Here is a 22,055-nt window from a genome sequence, read left to right as displayed (position 1 = left end):
TAAATATATTAACCCCTAATCTGACCCACCTACACTGCCGCCACCTATATTAAATATATCACCACCTAATCTGACTCCCCTACACCGCCGCCACCTATAGTAAATATATTACCCCCTAATCTGACCCCCCTACGCCGCCTCCACCGATATTAAATATATTACCCCCTAATCTGACCCCCTACACCGCTGCCACCTATATTAAATATATTACCCCCTAATCTGACCCCACTACACCTCCGCCACCTATATTAAATATATTACCCCCTAATCTGACCCCCTACACCGCTGCAACCTATATTAAATATATTAACCCCTAATCTGACCCCCTACACCGCCGCCACCTACATAAAATATATTACCCCCTAAACCTAAGTCTAACCCTAACACCCCATAACTTAATTATTATTTAAATAAATCTAAATAATATTAATATTATTAACTAAATTATTCCTATTTAAAACTAAATACTTACCTATAAAATAAACCCTAAGATAGCTACAATGTAATTAATAATTACATTGTAGCTATTTTAGGGTTTATATTTATTTTACAGGTAACTTTGTATTTATTTTTACTAGGTACAATAGCTATTAAATAGTTAATAACTATTTAATAGCTACCTAGTTAAAATAATTACAAAATTACCTGTAAAATAAATCCTAACCTAAGTTACAAATACACCTAAAACTACACTATCAATAAATGAATTAAATAAACTACAATTATCTAAACTAAAATACAATTAAATAAACTAAACTATATTACAAAAAAACAAACACTAAATTACAAAAAATAAAAAATTACAAAAAGTTTAATCTAATTATACCTAATCTAAGCCCCCTAATAAAATAAAAAAGCCCCCCAAAATAATACAATTTCCCTACCCTAAACTAAATTACTAATAGCCCTTTAAAGGGCCTTTTGCGGGGCATTGCCCCAAAGTAATCAGCTCTATTACCGGCCCTTAAAAGGGCCTTTTGTGGGGCATTTCCCCAAAGTAATCAGCTCTTTTACCTGTAAAAAAAGAACAATCCCCCCCATATTACAACCCAACACCCACACACCCCTACTCTAAAACCCCCTTTAAGAAACCTAAGTCTAACCCCCAAGTGGTCCTTACCTGTCCTGAAGACCGGCGGAGAAGGTCCTGTTCCAGGCGGTGAAGTCTTCTTTCAAGTGGCGACCTCTTCTTCTTCCAGGAACCAGCCGGCGCGGAGCAGAGGAGTTGAAGACCGATGACCGCGGAGCTGAAGACCGTCAACTCTGGAACTGAAGACCGGCGACGCTGGAACTGAAGATCGGCGACGGTCTTCAGCTGCGCGGACATCGGTCTTTAACTCATCCGCTCCGCGCCGGCTGGTTCCTGAAAGAAGAAGAGGTCGCCGCTTGGAAGAAGACTTCATCGCCTGGAACAGGACCTTCTCCGCCGGTCTTCAGGACAGGTAAGGACCACTTGGGGGTTAGAATTAGGTTTTTTTTAGGGGGGATCGGGTGGGTTTAGAGTAGGGGTGTTTATTGTGGGTTGTAATGTGGGGGGGATTGTTCTTTTTTACAGGTAAAAGAGCTGATTACTTTGGGGCAATGCCCCACAAAAGGCCCTTTTAAGGGCTGGTAATAGAGCTGATTACTTTGGGGCAATGCCCCGCAAAAGGCCCTTTTAAGGGATATTTGTAATTTAGTTTAGGGTAGGGAAATTGTATTATTTTGGGGGGCTTTTTTATTTTATTAGGTGTAATTAGATTAAAATTCTTGTAATATTTTTTAATTTTTTAATTTTTTGTAATTTAGTGTTTTGTTTTTTTGTAATATAGTTTAGTTTATTTAATTGTATTTTAGTTTAGATAATTGTAGTTTATTTAATTAATTTATTGATAGTGTAGTGTTCGGTGTATTTGTAACTTAGGTTAGGATTTATTTTACAGGTAATTTTGTAATTATTTTAACTAGGTAGCTATTAAATAGTTATCAACTATTTAATAGCTATTGTACCTAGTTAAAATAAATACAAAGTTACCTGTAAAATAAATATAAACCCTAAAATAGCTACAATGTAATTATTAATTATATTGTAGCTATCGTAGGGTTTATAGGTAAGTATTTATTTTTAAATAGGAATAATTTAGTTAATAATATTAATATTATTTAGATTTATTTAAATAATAATTAAGTTAGGGGGTGTTAGGGTTAGACTTAGGTTTAGGGGGTAATATATTTTATGTAGGTGGTGGCGTGTAGGGGGTTCAGATTAGGGGTTAATATATTTAAATATGCAACAGGGTTTCACAGTTCAGTCAATAGGATTTTAAAGAGAGAGAGAGAGATGATTGTATAAATTAAAATTTCATTTTATTGAGTTTGTTAAAACAGACCTGGCACAGCACATAGAAATCCCCACTGCTGACGCGTTTCCTGCCTCACGGGCAGTTCATCAGAGCATACAGAGATCACCTGAAGCTGCTGTTTAAACACACAGGTACACCAAAGTAGTCCAATCACATAGAAGCTAGGTGTGTGCAAAAAACACCCACACTTTAACTCATTCAATTCCATTAACATATGATACATTGTTTAAATGTGACTGAACCAATTGGGTTCCTAAGAGGTAACAGCACAAAAATAAAAATACAAAATAAAGAACAAAATGTGATTCAAAATATAAAATTTGAATGTTTGGAATAAACTCTTATTTGGGAACATTTTAAATCGTAACAATTTACCCAAAAAAGTTACGCCTATAATCTGATGTTACTTTAAAAATTGCTAAAGTTTAATAATAATAGTAGAATAGAGGTGAGTTAACCCATAGCCGTTAGGATATATAAGATAAATGCAAAATATAATCTAAGGGTCATCACCAAGACTGTATCAGTCAAATGAAAAAAAGAAAAGAAATAAATAAATAACTTTAAGCAATAAAGTAAGCCAACAATTCAATCTTTGGTTACATTTTCCTGAAAAGGCACATAGGAAAGATACATTAATTCTGAATTGGAGAGACACTAAATCTGAAATTGCATAAATTACGAAATGTTTACAAAAGGTCAGACTGGCCAAAATAACACCTATCTTTCTGAAGTATGTAATTATTGGATACAAAGATTTATATATATAAATCAGCTCCTATCTATGAAAAGTTTGACATCGCTAATTTTATTGATTCCTAGTGGATGACCCGTTTTTAAAGTATGAATCCAAAAAATTTCTCTTTTTGATAAGGCCTGATATCTATCTCCTCCTCTGGCTCCCAATGTGACTTGCTCAATCCCTTGAAAAAGAAAGTGAGCAAGTCTATTGGTATGTTCAAAAAAATGTTTTGCAACTGGAGTCTTTGGAACCTCTGCTTCCAATGACAACAGATGCTCTCTTATTCGATCTTTGAGATTCCTTGAAGTGAGGCCAATATATTGAAAATTGCAGAATGAGCAAGTTATAAGATAAATTACATAAACAGAATTACAGTTAATGGATTCTCTTATTTTATAGGAAATCCCAGTCTGCATAGATTTAAAGCTATTGCCTACAAGTGCATAGTCACAGCATTTACAAGGTTTAGTACCACATTTATGAAAGCCAATATTAGTGGGGAGCCAGTTATTTATTGTATTCTCCCTGGTTTTGATTTTGGAAGAGAAATTCTTTCTTATTTTGTCACCTATAGTATCAGATCTGCTTGCAACAAAATTACAATTACCAGAGATCAACCTAAGATCAGCATCTCTCTCCAGCAATGGCAATCTCGTTTTGATTATATTGCAGATATCTCCAAACTGTCTACTGAATTTGGTGACAAAATTAATACCTTTTTTTTGTTTCAATCCCTGGTCAGAATTTGGAATAATGCGATCTTTTAGTAAATTATTTCTATCTAAACTTGACACTAAGCTAGACTGTTTTTTTAAATCCTCTAAATCGTAACCTCTAGCTACCAAGCGCTCTGTCAAATCATTGGCATGTTTCCAATAATCACTTAGATTAGTACAGTTGCGTCTAAGTCTGATGTATTGGCCCTTTGGTATCCCCTTTTTTAAATGTTTGGGATGGGAGGAGTCTGCCCTAAGGATGGTGTTGCCACTTATTTCTTTCCTATATGATTCTGTAAATACTGTTTGACCATCATTCCTTAGATATATATCGAGGTAAGGAATGCTGTTGTGGGATGCACTGAAGGTGAACCTAAGGTTACCATCATTACAATTAAGATAGTCTATGAAATGATTTAATTCTCCCTCAGTGCCATCCCACACTAGCAAAATATCATCTATATACCTGGTATACATCTTAATATTATTATGAAAGATGTTAGTCTCACTGAAAATCTTCAGAATTTCAAAATTTGCCAAATAGAGATTCGCATACGAGGGGGCAAATTTTGCCCCCATCGCAGTACCCCTAAGTTGAATAAAAAATTCTCCATTGAAAATGAAAAAGTTTCTGTTCAATAGAAAAGATGTAGCCATTAAAATAAATTCTATCAAATCAGCATCATATCCAGAATATCTCTCCAGCATTTTTTTCATGGCATTTAACCCCAGATTATGCGGGATACATGAATATAAAGAGATTACATCTATGGTGACAAATAGAAAACTCTTTTTCCATTCAAAATTTTGAATCAACCTAATCAGATGCTTGGTATCTCTTAGGAACCCAGGTAGTGATTGCACAATTGGTTGCAACTGGGCATCTACCCATTGGCCTAACTTCTCCTCCAGGGAGCCAATCGCAGAAATGATTGGTCTCCCTGGGGGATTCACCAAAGATTTATGTATCTTTGGTAAAAATTTGAAAACCGGTACTCTTGGGTTCTCAACAAAGACAAAATCACATGTTTTGGTTGTGAGTATTGAGTTCTCCAACCCCAAATCCAAAAGATGTCTTAATTCTTTCTGGAATTTGTTTGTAGGATTAAATGTCATTTTTTTATAAGTGTCAATGTCATCCAATTGCCTATAGGCTTCTTTTAGATAATCAGTTTTATTTAAGACTACAATGGAGCCCCCTTTATCCGAGTCGACAATCACTATATCTTGGTTATTTTTTAATTTCATTAATGCCTGTGTCTCTTTATTACTTATATTTTTATAAGTGTGTTTGCCTGACTTTTCATTATCAATTACTTTCTCTGACAGAGAGATAAGATCTTGTTCCAAAATAGAATGGAAAAGCTCAATAACATAATTTCTAGCATTCACTGGATAAAAAACACTAGGTTTCGACTCTTTAATCAAACATTGTTTTGTATAACTACCAATCTCTAGATCAACATCTTGTAGCTCACACAAAGACACTATATCACAAAGATCTTTGAAATTACATGTATCATTAACTGTAACTGCGTCTTTCTGTGTGCCACAGGGCCGATCATCAGTGCCTAGATTTTTAAAATGTTTAGTTAGAGTTATTTTACGGACAAATTTATTAATGTCCAACATCGTTTCAAATAAGTTAAAGTCCCTAGTTGGTGAGAAACCCAGTCCTTTACTTAATACAGAGATTTCATTAGGATCCAGTGTAGTTGGTGACAAGTTGATTATTTGTCGTTTTTGTTGTTTTTCTTCTTCCACTGTGTGCGTCGACTCGGATAACTGGGTATCATTAGTCCCGGTACTGGATTCTCCTCTGGTTTTTCTTTTGGTTTTTCTTTTTTGTTGTTGATCACTTGATTCTCCCCGTTTTTTGGCTTAGCTCCCAGTTTGGAATCAATGTCTGCAGATGTTCTAATGGGTGTAGAAGTAGTAGGTACGGCTGGATCTATTACAGTTGTTGAGGATGAGCTTGTGTTAGTTTCACTTAAGCCTGCTGTACTTTCAAAGCTTGAAAAAGTGACTTTCCTTTGGTTCTTATCTTTATTCTTATTTTTGTTGAAACTCTTCTGCTTGTTATTCTTATTTCTTTGCATCTTCCTCTCAGTGTTCCAGCTGTATACTATACCCAGTTCGTAATCTTTGCAGTCTCTTTCATATTTTTTATATTTGTGGTCAGACAACTCCACACTCAATTTCTCCAAAGTCTCATCTAATTGATTTTGATAGGGTATTAGTTTTTCGTCATCCTTAAATAACTCCAATTGTTTATCCATAGATTCAATTTCAACTAGTATATTTTCTCTTTGTTCCTTTTTGAACTTCACCAGATGAGACTTTGGAGAAATTGAGTGTGGAGTTGTCTGACCACAAATATAAAAAATATGAAAGAGACTGCAAAGATTACGAACTGGGTATAGTATACAGCTGGAACACTGAGAGGAAGATGCAAAGAAATAAGAATAACAAGCAGAAGAATTTCAACAAAAATAAGAATAAAGATAAGAACCAAAGGAAAGTCACTTTTTCAAGCTTTGAAAGTACAGCAGGCTTAAGTGAAACTAACACAAGCTCATCCTCAACAACTGTAATAGATCCAGCCGTACCTACTACTTCTACACCCATTAGAACATCTGCAGACATTGATTCCAAACTGGGAGCTAAGCCAAAAAACGGGGAGAATCAAGTGATCAACAACAAAAAAGAAAAACCAAAAGAAAAACCAGAGGAGAATCCAGTACCGGGACTAATGATACCCAGGTATCCGAGTCGACGCACACAGTGGAAGAAGAAAAACAACAAAAACGACAAATAATCAACTTGTCATCAACTACACTGGATCCTAATGAAATCTCTGTATTAAGTAAAGGACTGGGTTTCTCACCAACTAGGGACTTTAACTTATTTGAAACGATGTTGGACATTAATAAATTTGTCCGTAAAATAACTCTAACTAAACATTTTAAAAATCTAGGCACTGATGATCGGCCCTGTGGCACACAGAAAGACGCAGTTACAGTTAATGATACATGTAATTTCAAAGATCTTTGTGATATAGTGTCTTTGTGTGAGCTACAAGATGTTGATCTAGAGATTGGTAGTTATACAAAACAATGTTTGATTAAAGAGTCGAAACCTAGTGTTTTTTATCCAGTGAATGCTAGAAATGATGTTATTGAGCTTTTCCATTCTATTTTGGAACAAGATCTTATCTCTCTGTCAGAGAAAGTAATTGATAATGAAAAGTCAGGCAAACACACTTATAAAAATATAAGTAATAAAGAGACACAGGCATTAATGAAATTAAAAAATAACCAAGATATAGTTATTGTCGACTCGGATAAAGGGGGCTCCATTGTAGTCTTAAATAAAACTGATTATCTAAAAGAAGTCTATAGGCAATTGGATGACATTGACACTTATAAAAAAATGACATTTAATCCTACAAACAAATTCCAGAAAGAATTAAGACATCTTTTGGATTTGGGGTTGGAGAACTCAATACTCACAACCAAAACATGTGATTTTGTCTTTGTTGAGAACCCAAGAGTACCGGTTTTCAAATTTTTACCAAAGATACATAAATCTTTGGTGAATCCCCCAGGGAGACCAATCATTTCTGCGATTGGCTCACTGGGGGAGAAGTTAGGCCAATAGGTAGATGCCCAGTTGCAACCAATTGTGCAATCGCTACCTGGGTTCCTAAGAGATACCAAGCATCTGATTAGGTTGATTCAAAATTTTGAATGGAAAAAGAGTTTTCTATTTGTCACCATAGATGTAATCTCTTTATATTCATGTATCCCGCATAATCTGGGGTTAAATGCCATGAAAAAAATGCTGGAGAGATATTCTGGATATGATGCTGATTTGATAGAATTTATTTTAATGGCTACATCTTTTCTATTGAACAGAAACTTTTTCATTTTCAATGGAGAATTTTTTATTCAACTTAGGGGTACTGCGATGGGGGCAAAATTTGCCCCCTCGTATGCGAATCTCTATTTGGCAAATTTTGAAATTCTGAAGATTTTCAGTGAGACTAACATCTTTCATAATAATATTAAGATGTATACCAGGTATATAGATGATATTTTGCTAGTGTGGGATGGCACTGAGGGAGAATTAAATCATTTCATAGACTATCTTAATTGTAATGATGGTAACCTTAGGTTCACCTTCAGTGCATCCCACAACAGCATTCCTTACCTCGATATATATCTAAGGAATGATGGTCAAACAGTATTTACAGAATCATATAGGAAAGAAATAAGTGGCAACACCATCCTTAGGGCAGACTCCTCCCATCCCAAACATTTAAAAAAGGGGATACCAAAGGGCCAATACATCAGACTTAGACGCAACTGTACTAATCTAAGTGATTATTGGAAACATGCCAATGATTTGACAGAGCGCTTGGTAGCTAGAGGTTACGATTTAGAGGATTTAAAAAAACAGTCTAGCTTAGTGTCAAGTTTAGATAGAAATAATTTACTAAAAGATCGCATTATTCCAAATTCTGACCAGGGATTGAAACAAAAAAAAGGTATTAATTTTGTCACCAAATTCAGTAGACAGTTTGGAGATATCTGCAATATAATCAAAACGAGATTGCCATTGCTGGAGAGAGATGCTGATCTTAGGTTGATCTCTGGTAATTGTAATTTTGTTGCAAGCAGATCTGATACTATAGGTGACAAAATAAGAAAGAATTTCTCTTCCAAAATCAAAACCAGGGAGAATACAATAAATAACTGGCTCCCCACTAATATTGGCTTTCATAAATGTGGTACTAAACCTTGTAAATGCTGTGACTATGCACTTGTAGGCAATAGCTTTAAATCTATGCAGACTGGGATTTCCTATAAAATAAGAGAATCCATTAACTGTAATTCTGTTTATGTAATTTATCTTATAACTTGCTCATTCTGCAATTTTCAATATATTGGCCTCACTTCAAGGAATCTCAAAGATCGAATAAGAGAGCATCTGTTGTCATTGGAAGCAGAAGTTCCAAAGACTCCAGTTGCAAAACATTTTTTTGAACATACCAATAGACTTGCTCACTTTCTTTTTCAAGGGATTGAGCAAGTCACATTGGGAGCCAGAGGAGGAGATAGATATCAGGCCTTATCAAAAAGAGAAATTTTTTGGATTCATACTTTAAAAATGGGTCATCCACTAGGAATCAATAAAATTAGCGATGTCAAACTTTTCATAGATAGGAGCTGATTTATATATATAAATCTTTGTATCCAATAATTACATACTTCAGAAAGATAGGTGTTATTTTGGCCAGTCTGACCTTTTGTAAACATTTCATAATTTATGCAATTTCAGATTTAGTGTCTCTCCAATTCAGAATTAATGTATCTTTCCTATGTGCCTTTTCAGGAAAATGTAACCAAAGATTGAATTGTTGGCTTACTTTATTGCTTAAAGTTATTTATTTATTTCTTTTCTTTTTTTCATTTGACTGATACAGTCTTGGTGATGACCCTTAGATTTTATTTTGCATTTATCTTATATATCCTAACGGCTATGGGTTAACTCACCTCTATTCTACTATTATTATTAAACTTTAGCAATTTTTAAAGTAACATCAGATTATAGGCGTAACTTTTTTGGGTAAATTGTTACGATTTAAAATGTTCCCAAATAAGAGTTTATTCCAAACATTCAAATTTTATATTTTGAATCACATTTTGTTCTTTATTTTGTATTTTTATTTTTGTGCTGTTACCTCTTAGGAACCCAATTGGTTCAGTCACATTTAAACAATGTATAATATGTTAATGGAATTGAATGAGTTAAAGTGTGGGTGTTTTTTGCACACACCTAGCTTCTATGTGATTGGACTACTTTGGTGTACCTGTGTGTTTAAACAGCAGCTTCAGGTGATCTCTGTATGCTCTGATGAACTGCCCGTGAGGCAGGAAACGCGTCAGCAGTGGGGATTTCTATGTGCTGTGCCAGGTCTGTTTTAACAAACTCAATAAAATGAAATTTTAATTTATACAATCATCTCTCTCTCTCTCTTTAAAATCCTATTGACTGAACTGTGAAACCCTGTTGCATATTTGTTGATGTTGAATAAGAGTTCAGGAGAGCTCTAACAGTTACAGCATAGGACAGCATACGTCACAGGCACTTACCTGTCGAAATAACAGTGAAGTATACACAGCGTTCATGCCGGAGGGCAGACGGTTTACTAACAAGCACACCTGAATTACTTGTATCCGCCACTAAGCTGAAACTGTCTGATACACACAGCCATCGATTGACACCGGAGTGGTAAGCACGCTGTTTATACATTACAAAAGTCTGAAGTGTATATTATAGGAACGGTTCTTTTACCTGTAAACCTTGTGATTTCCGCATTTGTTGGGGCCTCTAATGAGGGGTTGTTCACAAGAGTTATATGGATATTACTATTACACTGTATTAGTCAACACAATATTTTGAAATATTGTTAATATATTTAATATAGGTTGCGGCGGTGTAGGGAAGTCAGATTAGGGGGTAATATATTCAATATAGGTGGCGGCGGTGTAGGGGGGTCAGATTAGGGGGTAATATATTTAATATAGGTGGAGGCGGTGTAGGGGGGTCAGATTAGGGGGTAATATATTTAATATAGGTGGCGGCGGTGTAGGGGGGTCAGATTAGGGGGTAATACATTTAATATAGCTGGCAGCGGGGTCCAGGAGCGTCGGTTTAGGGGTTAATACTAGGATAGGTTTATTGCGGTGTGGGCTATGGCGGTTTAGGGGTTAATAATTAGGCTTATTGCATTGTGGGGGGTTGTTGGTCTAGGGGTTAATACATTTATTGTTAGGAGGGAGAGGGGGGATTGCAGATATAGGGGTATACGTGTCGGGCTATTTTTGGGAGGCGTGTTAGACAGTTACAGGATATTTAATACTTTAGTTAGTTTTTGTAGGCGCCGGCAGTTTCTAAAGTGCCATAAGTCACTGGCAACTCCAGAAATTTGTACTTACGCTTATTTCCCGACATCGCTAGTTTGTCCGACTTACGGCTCTTTAGCAACTGCCGGCACTGTATATGTAATACCCCGATGTGCGAGGTGAAACTACGGGCGGCGCAAGTTACCTCACTTGTGATTAAAAGTACGCCGTATATCGGATCGCGCCCCTAGTATCCTAAGACTACACAAAGGTAGGTTAAGGGGCATGCAGTGTCTTGAGCAGTATATTGCAACAGTGTTTATAACATAGCTCAATGCAATATTTTACATTTAGCCTACTAGGTATACTCTCCAAATTACTTCATGATGTTATGTTTTTTTTTAGGAAGCCACTTTAACACCTATCAGCCAGATTAAAAAAAAAAAAAAAGGTTTACACCAGCAGTGTAAATGTTGCAGTACAGGGGTATTTTTTCAACTAAGCAATCTTCATTATTTGGAGCTTATGTATTAACTTTTTATTTTAGAATGGCATTGCATACTGATTTATACAATTGGTCCTAACTGTGCTAAAGTGATATTGTTGTGTGATTGAATCACGGGGAGGGGGAACATTTTTAACCACTAATTTATATGTCCAAATATTGCAAATGAGACATGATTTTAAAGTAAGAAAGTTTTACTAGTGTTAAAATGGTGATAATAATTATAAGTTCATTGTTAGGGACTTTATATTGAGTTTGTATTTCTCTCATATAACCCTCAACTCTAACAAGCATGATTTGAACTGTAACTAAATTTTTTTAAAGGAACAGAATGATCAAATTGAAATGTGCATGTGTGCAAGTCAATTTTAAATAGAAGTATTTTTTCAATTTACATTCATTAGCACATATGCTATGTGTGACATCACGTAGCATTACATAACATGACGATTTAAACACATTGCCTGCTCAGAGAGCTACGGTGTGTATTGTGTCAGTGAAGACAACTTGTGTCATACAAGCCACTGCTGACTCTTTAAGAAGATGCTGCATTAACAGGTTCTTATGCTTCTGAAAACAGTAATACATTTTAATAGAAGCATGATTGCTAGTAGAAATATATTGCAAAAATGTTTCTATTCAAAATCTTGAATGCACCCATGCACAATCTCAACCTTTCTCTCCCTCTAATTATGTTGCAAATACCACACTGCTGAAAAAACAACAAAAAAAACAACATGAGACTTGTGATGCAATTACAAAAGTGCACCTGGTATAAATCATAATAATAATAATACAAAAAAACAAACTATATTTTGTTCATACTGACTTTCTTTTGTGACTGCACTGAGATCTTGCCCTGTATATACTGTATGTGCAGGGGTTGCAAGTAAATAATAAACCTCAATATACTGCAAAAGGTTGATCTATAAAATTTGCTGATATATCACTTTAAATCAATGTAAAGCAGAATCAAACTTTGTTTAAACATAACAGCTTTAAAAAAATACACTTTTTATTGGCTAAATGTAATTCTCAGAAAACATCTGTCTTACTTCTTTTTGAAAGAGACAAAATTACTGCCGCCTCTGGCACTTTTCATTGCCCTCCAAAGAGAGCTCCCTCAAATTAATCTCATATTGCTTATGAATTGGCTGTGACTGTGCCTAAAGCCAATCCAGAGATTGTAGAGGAGTAATTCATGGGCGCGTGGTTTGGAAAGCAGTGAAAAGGCCAGAGGCAGGGATTGATATTGGTGCTTTCAAATAGAGTAAGACAGAAGTTTCCTTTTAAAACCTTTTCTTTTTTTTTAAGATAACATTTGTGTCCCTTTAATACAGGATTTCAATGTTAACACTACAAAGGCAAGTAGTTCCTTTTATCTTAAAAAGCTCTGTTCCATATTATCATGAGAGAAAGTAAAAGTGATCATTTCCACTGCACAATGTAGAATAATACATAGTACAATCATTTTGTAATATACATTTATTATTTATTTTGCCCTCCTGTAATTTAACTAAAAGGGCTGCTTCAGTCAAACAGTGGAGACTTTGTTAACACAATGACTGGGGCAAGCCCTGCCATCTCAAGACTCAAGTCTGGATTAGCTCCTCAAAGTGGAGTGGTGGAGTTTGACCATTGAAAAACAATTTTAGCAAACAAGGTGTTAATCTATTCTAATATAGTTTAGACTGCTGAAATGTCAATCTATTGGAAGATTGCAGAAAAATGTTGTAATTATAAAATGGTAAGTGTCCCTTTAATATGCAAGCAGGAAAGTGAAATTAAATCTTGACATGTTTGTTTAATGAAAAGTATTTTAAAGGGACAGTCTACTTTAAATGTTTTATTGTTTAAAAAGATAGATAATTCCTTTATTGCCTATCCCCCAGTTTTGCATAACCAATACTGTTACGTTAATATACTTTTTATCTCTGTGCTTACCTTGTATCTAAGCCTCTGCAGACTGCCTCATTATTTCAGTTCTTTTGACAGACTTGCATTTTAGCCAATCAGTGCCTGCTCCTAGGTAACTCCTTGGGAGTGAGCACAATGTTATCTATATGGCACACATGAACTAACACCCTCTAGTTGTAAGAAATGTAAAAATACATTCAGATAAGAGGCTCACTTAGCATATGAGCCTTCCTATATTTAGCTTTTAACTAAGAATACCAATAGAACAAAGCAAAATTTATGATACAAGTAAATTGGGAAGTTGTTTAAAATTACATGCCCTATCTGACTCATGAAAGTTTATTTTTTAATAGATTGTCCCTTTAACCCCTTAAAGGGACACTGAACCCAAATTCATGATTCAGATAGAGCATGAAATTTTAAGTAACTTTCTAATTTACTACTATTATAAATTTTTCTTCATTCTCTTGCTATCTTTACTTTAAAAGCAGGGATGTAAATCTTAGCAGCCAGTCCATTTTAGGTTCAGCACCATGGATAGCGCTTACCTATTGGAGGTTTACATTTACCCACCAATAAGCAAGCATACCCCAGGTTCTCAACCAAAAATGGGCCGGCTCCTATGCATCACATTCCTGCTTTTTAAATAAAGATAGCAAGTGAACGAAGAAAAATTGATAATAGGAGTAGATTAGAATGTTGCTTAAAATTGCATGCTCTCTCTGAATCATGAAAGAAAAAATTGGGCTTAGTGTCCCTTTAACAACCAAGGACTTGTCAGGCACGTCCTACAAAAAAATAGTTAGTGACCAAGAACGTGCCTGACATGCCATCTGGAGTTTCAAGCGCAGGAAGCGATGGTGATCACTTCCATGCGCTTTCAGGGTATTGCAGTGAAGCCTCGATATTTACATGCGCGCCACATTTACAAATGTATATTATGAATGAATGAGAAGCAGGGAGAGGGAGGGGGGAAATACATTTTGGGCAAGGGATCTGGGAGGGAGGTAGGGTATTGAGGGGGAGGGGCAGCTACAATACAGAAAATTGTTTATTATATATATAAATATATATATATATATATATATATATATATATATATATATATATATATATATATATATATATATATATATATATATATAAAATTTGGCAAACTGGGTACTGGCAGACAGCTGCCAGTACCCAAGATGGCAGCAAATAGGTAGAGAGGGGAAGGTTAGAGACAGGTTTATATGGATTAGCTGAATCCATTTTTGGCATTATTCATGAATTTTAACCTTTGTGTTTACAAAAATAAATAAATATATTTTCCTTAATGAGCGCTTTTTGTTTGACTTTCTGGCGTTCCTTGAATTGTTAGGGTTAGAGAGATGTATGGGGGGATCAGGGAGGTTGGGGGCTAAGGGGTGGATCCATCACTGCAGACTAAATATAAAAGATAAATAAAATAATAAATGCCTTTTATTTTAGTCTTGGCAGACTTTCTGCCAGTACTTAAGATGGTTGAAACAAGTGTGGGGTGGGGGAGGGAAGAGAGCTGTTTGAGGGGTGTCTGGGAGGGATCAGGGGGTGGGATGTGTCAGGTGGGAGGCTGATCTCTACACTAACAATAAAATTAACCCTGCAAACTACCTAATTAACCCCTTAAAGGGACACTGAACACAATTTTTTTCTTTCGTGATTCAGATAGAGCATGCAAATTTAAGCAACTTTCTAATTATACATTTTTCTTTGTTCTCTTGCTTTCTTTCTTTGAAAAAGAAGGCATATAAGATATTTTTTTTGGTTCAGAACCATGGAAAGCACTTGTTTATTGGTGGGTGAATTTATCCACCAATCAGCAAGAACAACACAGTGTATTCACCAAAAATGGGCCGGCATCTAAACTTACATTCTTGCATTTCAAATAAAGATACAGAGAGAATGAACAAAATTTGATATAGGAATACATTAGAAAGTTGCTTAAAATTGCATGCTCTATCTGAATCACAAAAGAAAAAATTTGGGTTCAGTGTCTAACTGCTGGGCATAATACAAGTGTGGTGCACAGCGGCATTTAGCGGCCTTCTAATTACCAAAAAACTATTCCATAAATGTCTGCTATTTCTGAACAAAGGGGATCCCAGAGAATCATTTACAACCATTTTTGCCATAATTGCACAGGCCGTTTGTAAATAATTTCAGTGAGAAATTTGTGAAAAAGTGAATGATTTTTTTTTATTTGATCGCATTTGGCGGTGAAATGGTGGCATGAAATATACCAAAATAGGCCTAGATCAAAACTTTGGGTTGTCTATTAAAAAAAAAATATATACATGTCAAGGGATATTCAGGGATTCCTGATCAGTGTTACAATGTAACTATCACTAATTTTGAAAAAAAAAAATGGTTTGGAAATAGCAAAGTGCTACTTGTACTTATTGCCCTATAACTTGCAAACAAAAGCAAAGAACATGTAAACATTGGGTATTTCTAACTCAGGAAAAAATTTAGAAACTATTTTACATGGGTGTTTTTTGGTGGTTGTAGATGTGTAACAGATTTTGGGGGTCAAAGTTAGGAAAAGTGTTTTTTGTTTTCCTTTTTTCATCATATTTTATAATTTATTTTTATAGTAAATGATAAGATATGATGAAAATGATGGTATTTTTAGAAATTCCATTTAATGGTGAGAAAAACGGTATATAATATGTGTGGGTACAGTAAATGAGTAAGAGGAAAATTACAGCTAAAAACAAACACCGCAGAAATGTAAAAATAGCCTTGGTCCCAAAATGTCAGAAAATGGAAAAGTGATGTGGTCACTAAGGGGTTAAAGGACCACTCACTGTAGTAGAATTGTATAATTAACAAGTGCATAGTAAAAAGACAATGTAATAACACCTACTCTGACGTTCAAATAAGCAGAAGATTTTGTTCTGACAAATTAATTTTTTCTTCCATTTTCCCGACCCTCCTGTATCATGTGACAGACATCAGCCAATCACAGACTAGTATACGGATACCCTGTGAATTTGTTCCACAGAAAGTGTGACTATAAAAAGACTGCAAAATTTGATAATGGAAGTAAATTGGAAAGTGTCTAATAACTGCATGCTCTTTGTGTATCATAAAAGTTTATTTTGACTTTAGTGTCTCTTTAAGAATAAGCTGAGCCACTCCAATCATTTAAAGGGCCAGTAAATACAGTAGATAATAACAGTCAACAAATGTTTGATAACTAGTGATGTCCCGAATAGTTCGCCGGCGAATAGTTCCCGGCGAACATAGCTTGTTCACGTTCGCCGAGGCGGGTGAACATATGCGATGTTCGGTCCGCCCCCTATTCGTCATCATTGAGTAAACTTTGACCCTGTACCTCACAGTCAGCAGACACATTCCAGCCAATCTGCAGCAGACCCTCCCTCCCAGACCCTCCCACCTCCTGGACAGCATCCATTTTAGATTAATTCGGAAGCTGCATTCTTAGTGAGAGGAGGGACAGTGTAGCTGCTGCTGATTTATTAGGGAAATCGATAGCTAGGCTAGTGTATTCAGTGTCCACTACATTCCTGAAGGACTCATCTGATCTCTGCTGTAAGGACAGCACACCAAAAAGCACTTTTTAGGGCTAGAACATCAGTCTGCTTTTTTTTTTTTCCTGTGTAATCTAATTGCAGTTGCCTGCCTGCCAGCGTATGTGTCAGGCTTACAGCATATACTGTGCCCACTTGCCCAGTGCCACCACTCATATCTGGTGTAACAGTAGTGTACATTTAAAAAAAACAACACTTTTTTGACTGTGAAATAATAGCAGTCAGTTTCCTTCATACGTGTGCGTTTCAGTGCCTGCCTGCCTGCCTGCCTGCCAGGGCACAGTGTCACACCAGTGCAACTCATATCTGGTGTAACAGTAGTGTACATTTAAAAAAAAACAACACTTTTTTGACTGTGAAATAATAGCAGTCAGTTTCCTTCACACGTTTGCGTTTCAGTGCCTGCCTGCCAGGGCACAGTGTCACACCAGTGCCGCTCATATCTGGTGTAACAGTAGTGTACATTTAAAAAAACAACACTTTTTTGACTGTGAAATAATAGCAGTCAGTTTCCTTCACATGTGTACGTTTCAGTGCCTGCCTGCCAGGGCACAGTGTCACACCAGTGCAACTCATATCTGGTGTAACAGTAGTGTACATTTAAAAAAAACAAAACACTTTTTTGACTGTGAAATAATAGCAGTCAGTTTCATTCACACATGTGTGTTTCAGTGCCTGCCTGCCAGGGCATAGTGTCACACCAGTGCAACTCATATCTGGTGTAACAGTAGTGTACATTTAAAAAAAACAACACTTTTTTGACTGTGAAATAATAGCAGTCAGTTTCCTTCACACATGTGCGTTTCAGTGCCTGCCTGCCAGGGCACAGTGTCACACCAGTGCAACTCATATCTGGTGTAACTGTAGTGTACATTTAAAAAAAAAACAACACTTTTTTGACTGTGAAATAATAGCAGTCAGTTTCCTTCACACGTGTGCGTTTCAGTGCCTGCCTGCCAGGGCACAGTGTCACCCCAGTGCAACTCATATCTGGTGTAACAGTAGTGTACATTTAAAAAAACAAAAAAAACACTTTTTTGACTGTGAAATAATAGCAGTCAGTTTCCTTCACACGTGTGCGTTTCAGTGCCTGCATGCCAGGGCAAAGTGTCACACCAGTGCAACTCATATCTGGTGTAACAGTAGTGTACATTTAAAAAAAAAAAAAACTTTTTTGACTGTGAAATAATAGCAGTCAGTTTCCTTCACACGTGTGCGTTTCAGTGCCTGCCTGCCAGGGCACAGTGTCACACCAGCGCAATTCATATCTGGTGTAACAGTAGTGTACATTTAAAAAACCAAAAAAAACACTTTTTTGACTGTGAAATAATAGCAGTCAGTTTCCTTCACACGTGTGCGTTTCAGTGCCTGCATGCCAGGGCAAAGTGTCACACCAGTGCAACTCATATCTGGTGTAACAGTAGTGTACATTTAAAAAACAACAACACTTTTTTGACTGTGAAATAATAGCAGTCAGTTTCCTTCACACGTGTGCGTTTCAGTGCCTGCCTGCCTGCCTGCCTGCCTGCCAGGGCAGTGTCACACCAGTGCAACTCATATCTGGTGTAACAGTAGTGTACATTTAAAAAAAACAACACTTTTTTGACTGTGAAATAATAGCAGTCAGTTTCCTTCACACATGTGAGTTTCAGTGCCTGCCTGCCAGGGCACAGTGTCACACCAGTGCGACTCATATCTGGTGTAACAGTAGTGTACATTTACAAAAAAACAACACTTTTTTGACTGTGAAATAATAGCAGTCAGTTTCCTTCACACGTGTGCGTTTCAGTGCCTGCCTGCCAGGGCACAGTGTCACACCAGTGCAACTCATATCTGGTGTAACAATAGTGTACATTTAAAAAAAACAAAACACTTTTTTGACTGTGAAATAATAGCAGTCAGTTTCCTTCATACGTGTGCGTTTCAGTGCCTGCCTGCCTGCCTGCCAGGGCACAGTGTCACACCAGTGCAACTCATATCTGGTGTAACAGTAGTGTACATTTAAAAAAAAAACAACACTTTTTTGACTGTGAAATAATAGCAGTCAGTTTCCTTCACACGTGTGCGTTTCAGTGCCTGCCTGCCAGGGCACAGTGTCACCCCAGTGCAACTCATATCTGGTGTAACAGTAGTTTACATTTAAAAAAACAAAAAAAACACTTTTTTGACTGTGAAATAATAGCAGTCAGTTTCCTTCACACGTGTGCGTTTCAGTGCCTGCATGCCAGGGCAAAGTGTCACACCAGTGCAACTCATATCTGGTGTAACAGTAGTGTACATTTAAAAAACAACAACACTTTTTTGACTGTGAAATAATAGCAGTCAGTTTCCTTCACACGTGTGCGTTTCAGTGCCTGTCTGCCAGGGCACAGTGTCACCCCAATGCAACTCATATCTGGTGTAACAGTAGTGTACATTTAAAAAAAAAAAAAACTTTTTTGACTGTGAAATAATAGCAGTCAGTTTCCTTCACACGTGTGCGTTTCAGTGCCTGCCTGCCAGGGCACAGTGTCACACCAGCGCAATTCATATCTGGTGTAACAGTAGTGTACATTTAAAAAAACAAAAAAAACACCTTTTTGACTGTGAAATAATAGCAGTCAGTTTCCTTCACACGTGTGCGTTTCAGTGCCTGCATGCCAGGGCAAAGTGTCACACCAGTGCAACTCATATCTGGTGTAACAGTAGTGTACATTTAAAAAAACAAAAAAAACACTTTTTTGACTGTGAAATAATAGCAGTCAGTTTCCTTCACACGTGTGCGTTTCAGTGCCTGCCTGCCTGCCAGGGCAGTGTCACACCAGTGCAACTCATATCTGGTGTAACAGTAGTGTACATTTAAAAAAAACAACACTTTTTTGACTGTGAAATAATAGCAGTCAGTTTCCTTCACACATGTGAGTTTCAGTGCCTGCCTGCCAGGGCACAGTGTCACCCCAGTGCAACTCATATCTGGTGTAACAGTAGTGTACATTTAAAAAAACAAAAAAAACACTTTTTTGACTGTGAAATAATAGCAGTCAGTTTCCTTCACACGTGTGCGTTTCAGTGCCTGCATGCCAGGGCAAAGTGTCACACCAGTGCAACTCATATCTGGTGTAACAGTAGTGTACATTTAAAAAACAACAACACTTTTTTGACTGTGAAATAATAGCAGTCAGTTTCCTTCACACGTGTGCATTTCAGTGCCTGTCTGCCAGGGCACAGTGTCACCCCAATGCAACTCATATCTGGTGTAACAGTAGTGTACATTTAAAAAAAAAAAAAACTTTTTTGACTGTGAAATAATAGCAGTCAGTTTCCTTCACACGTGTGCGTTTCAGTGCCTGCCTGCCAGGGCACAGTGTCACACCAGCGCAATTCATATCTGGTGTAACAGTAGTGTACATTTAAAAAACCAAAAAAAACACTTTTTTGACTGTGAAATAATAGCAGTCAGTTTCCTTCACACGTGTGCGTTTCAGTGCCTGCATGCCAGGGCAAAGTGTCACACCAGTGCAACTCATATCTGGTGTAACAGTAGTGTACATTTAAAAAACAACAACACTTTTTTGACTGTGAAATAATAGCAGTCAGTTTCCTTCACACGTGTGCGTTTCAGTGCCTGCCTGCCTGCCTGCCTGCCTGCCTGCCAGGGCAGTGTCACACCAGTGCAACTCATATCTGGTGTAACAGTAGTGTACATTTAAAAAAAACAACACTTTTTTGACTGTGAAATAATAGCAGTCAGTTTCCTTCACACATGTGAGTTTCAGTGCCTGCCTGCCAGGGCACAGTGTCACACCAGTGCGACTCATATCTGGTGTAACAGTAGTGTACATTTACAAAAAAACAACACTTTTTTGACTGTGAAATAATAGCAGTCAGTTTCCTTCACACGTGTGCGTTTCAGTGCCTGCCTGCCAGGGCACGGTGTCACACCAGTGCAACTCATATCTGGTGTAACAATAGTGTACATTTAAAAAAAACAAAACACTTTTTTGACTGTGAAATAATAGCAGTCAGTTTCCTTCATACGTGTGCGTTTCAGTGCCTGCCTGCCTGCCTGCCAGGGCACAGTGTCACACCAGTGCAACTCATATCTGGTGTAACAGTAGTGTACATTTAAAAAAAAAAACAACACTTTTTTGACTGTGAAATAATAGCAGTCAGTTTCCTTCACACGTGTGCGTTTCAGTGCCTGCCTGCCAGGGCACAGTGTCACCCCAGTGCAACTCATATCTGGTGTAACAGTAGTTTACATTTAAAAAAACAAAAAAAACACTTTTTTGACTGTGAAATAATAGCAGTCAGTTTCCTTCACACGTGTGCGTTTCAGTGCCTGCATGCCAGGGCAAAGTGTCACACCAGTGCAACTCATATCTGGTGTAACAGTAGTGTACATTTAAAAAACAACAACACTTTTTTGACTGTGAAATAATAGCAGTCAGTTTCCTTCACACGTGTGCGTTTCAGTGCCTGTCTGCCAGGGCACAGTGTCACCCCAATGCAACTCATATCTGGTGTAACAGTAGTGTACATTTAAAAAAAAAAAAAACTTTTTTGACTGTGAAATAATAGCAGTCAGTTTCCTTCACACGTGTGCGTTTCAGTGCCTGCCTGCCAGGGCACAGTGTCACACCAGCGCAATTCATATCTGGTGTAACAGTAGTGTACATTTAAAAAAACAAAAAAAAAAACACTTTTTTGACTGTGAAATAATAGCAGTCAGTTTCCTTCACACGTGTGCGTTTCAGTGCCTGCATGCCAGGGCAAAGTGTCACACCAGTGCAACTCATATCTGGTGTAACAGTAGTGTACATTTAAAAAAACAAAAAAAACACTTTTTTGACTGTGAAATAATAGCAGTCAGTTTCCTTCACACGTGTGCGTTTCAGTGCCTGCCTGCCTGCCAGGGCAGTGTCACACCAGTGCAACTCATATCTGGTGTAACAGTAGTGTACATTTAAAAAAAACAACACTTTTTTGACTGTGAAATAATAGCAGTCAGTTTCCTTCACACATGTGAGTTTCAGTGCCTGCCTGCCAGGGCACAGTGTCACACCAGTGCGACTCATATCTGGTGTAACAGTAGTGTACATTTACAAAAAAAACAACACTTTTTTGACTGTGAAATAATAGCAGTCAGTTTCCTTCACACGTGTGCGTTTCAGTGCCTGCCTGCCAGGGCACAGTGTCACCCCAGTGCAACTCATATCTGGTGTAACAGTAGTGTACATTTAAAAAAACAAAAAAAACACTTTTTTGACTGTGAAATAATAGCAGTCAGTTTCCTTCACACGTGTGCGTTTCAGTGCCTGCATGCCAGGGCAAAGTGTCACACCAGTGCAACTCATATCTGGTG

This window comes from Bombina bombina, chromosome 1 (genome assembly GCF_027579735.1).
Source record: "Bombina bombina isolate aBomBom1 chromosome 1, aBomBom1.pri, whole genome shotgun sequence".
NCBI lineage: Eukaryota > Metazoa > Chordata > Amphibia > Anura > Bombinatoridae > Bombina > Bombina bombina.
The sequence above is the reverse complement of the archived record's forward strand: the minus strand, read 5'-3'. Positions refer to the sequence as shown.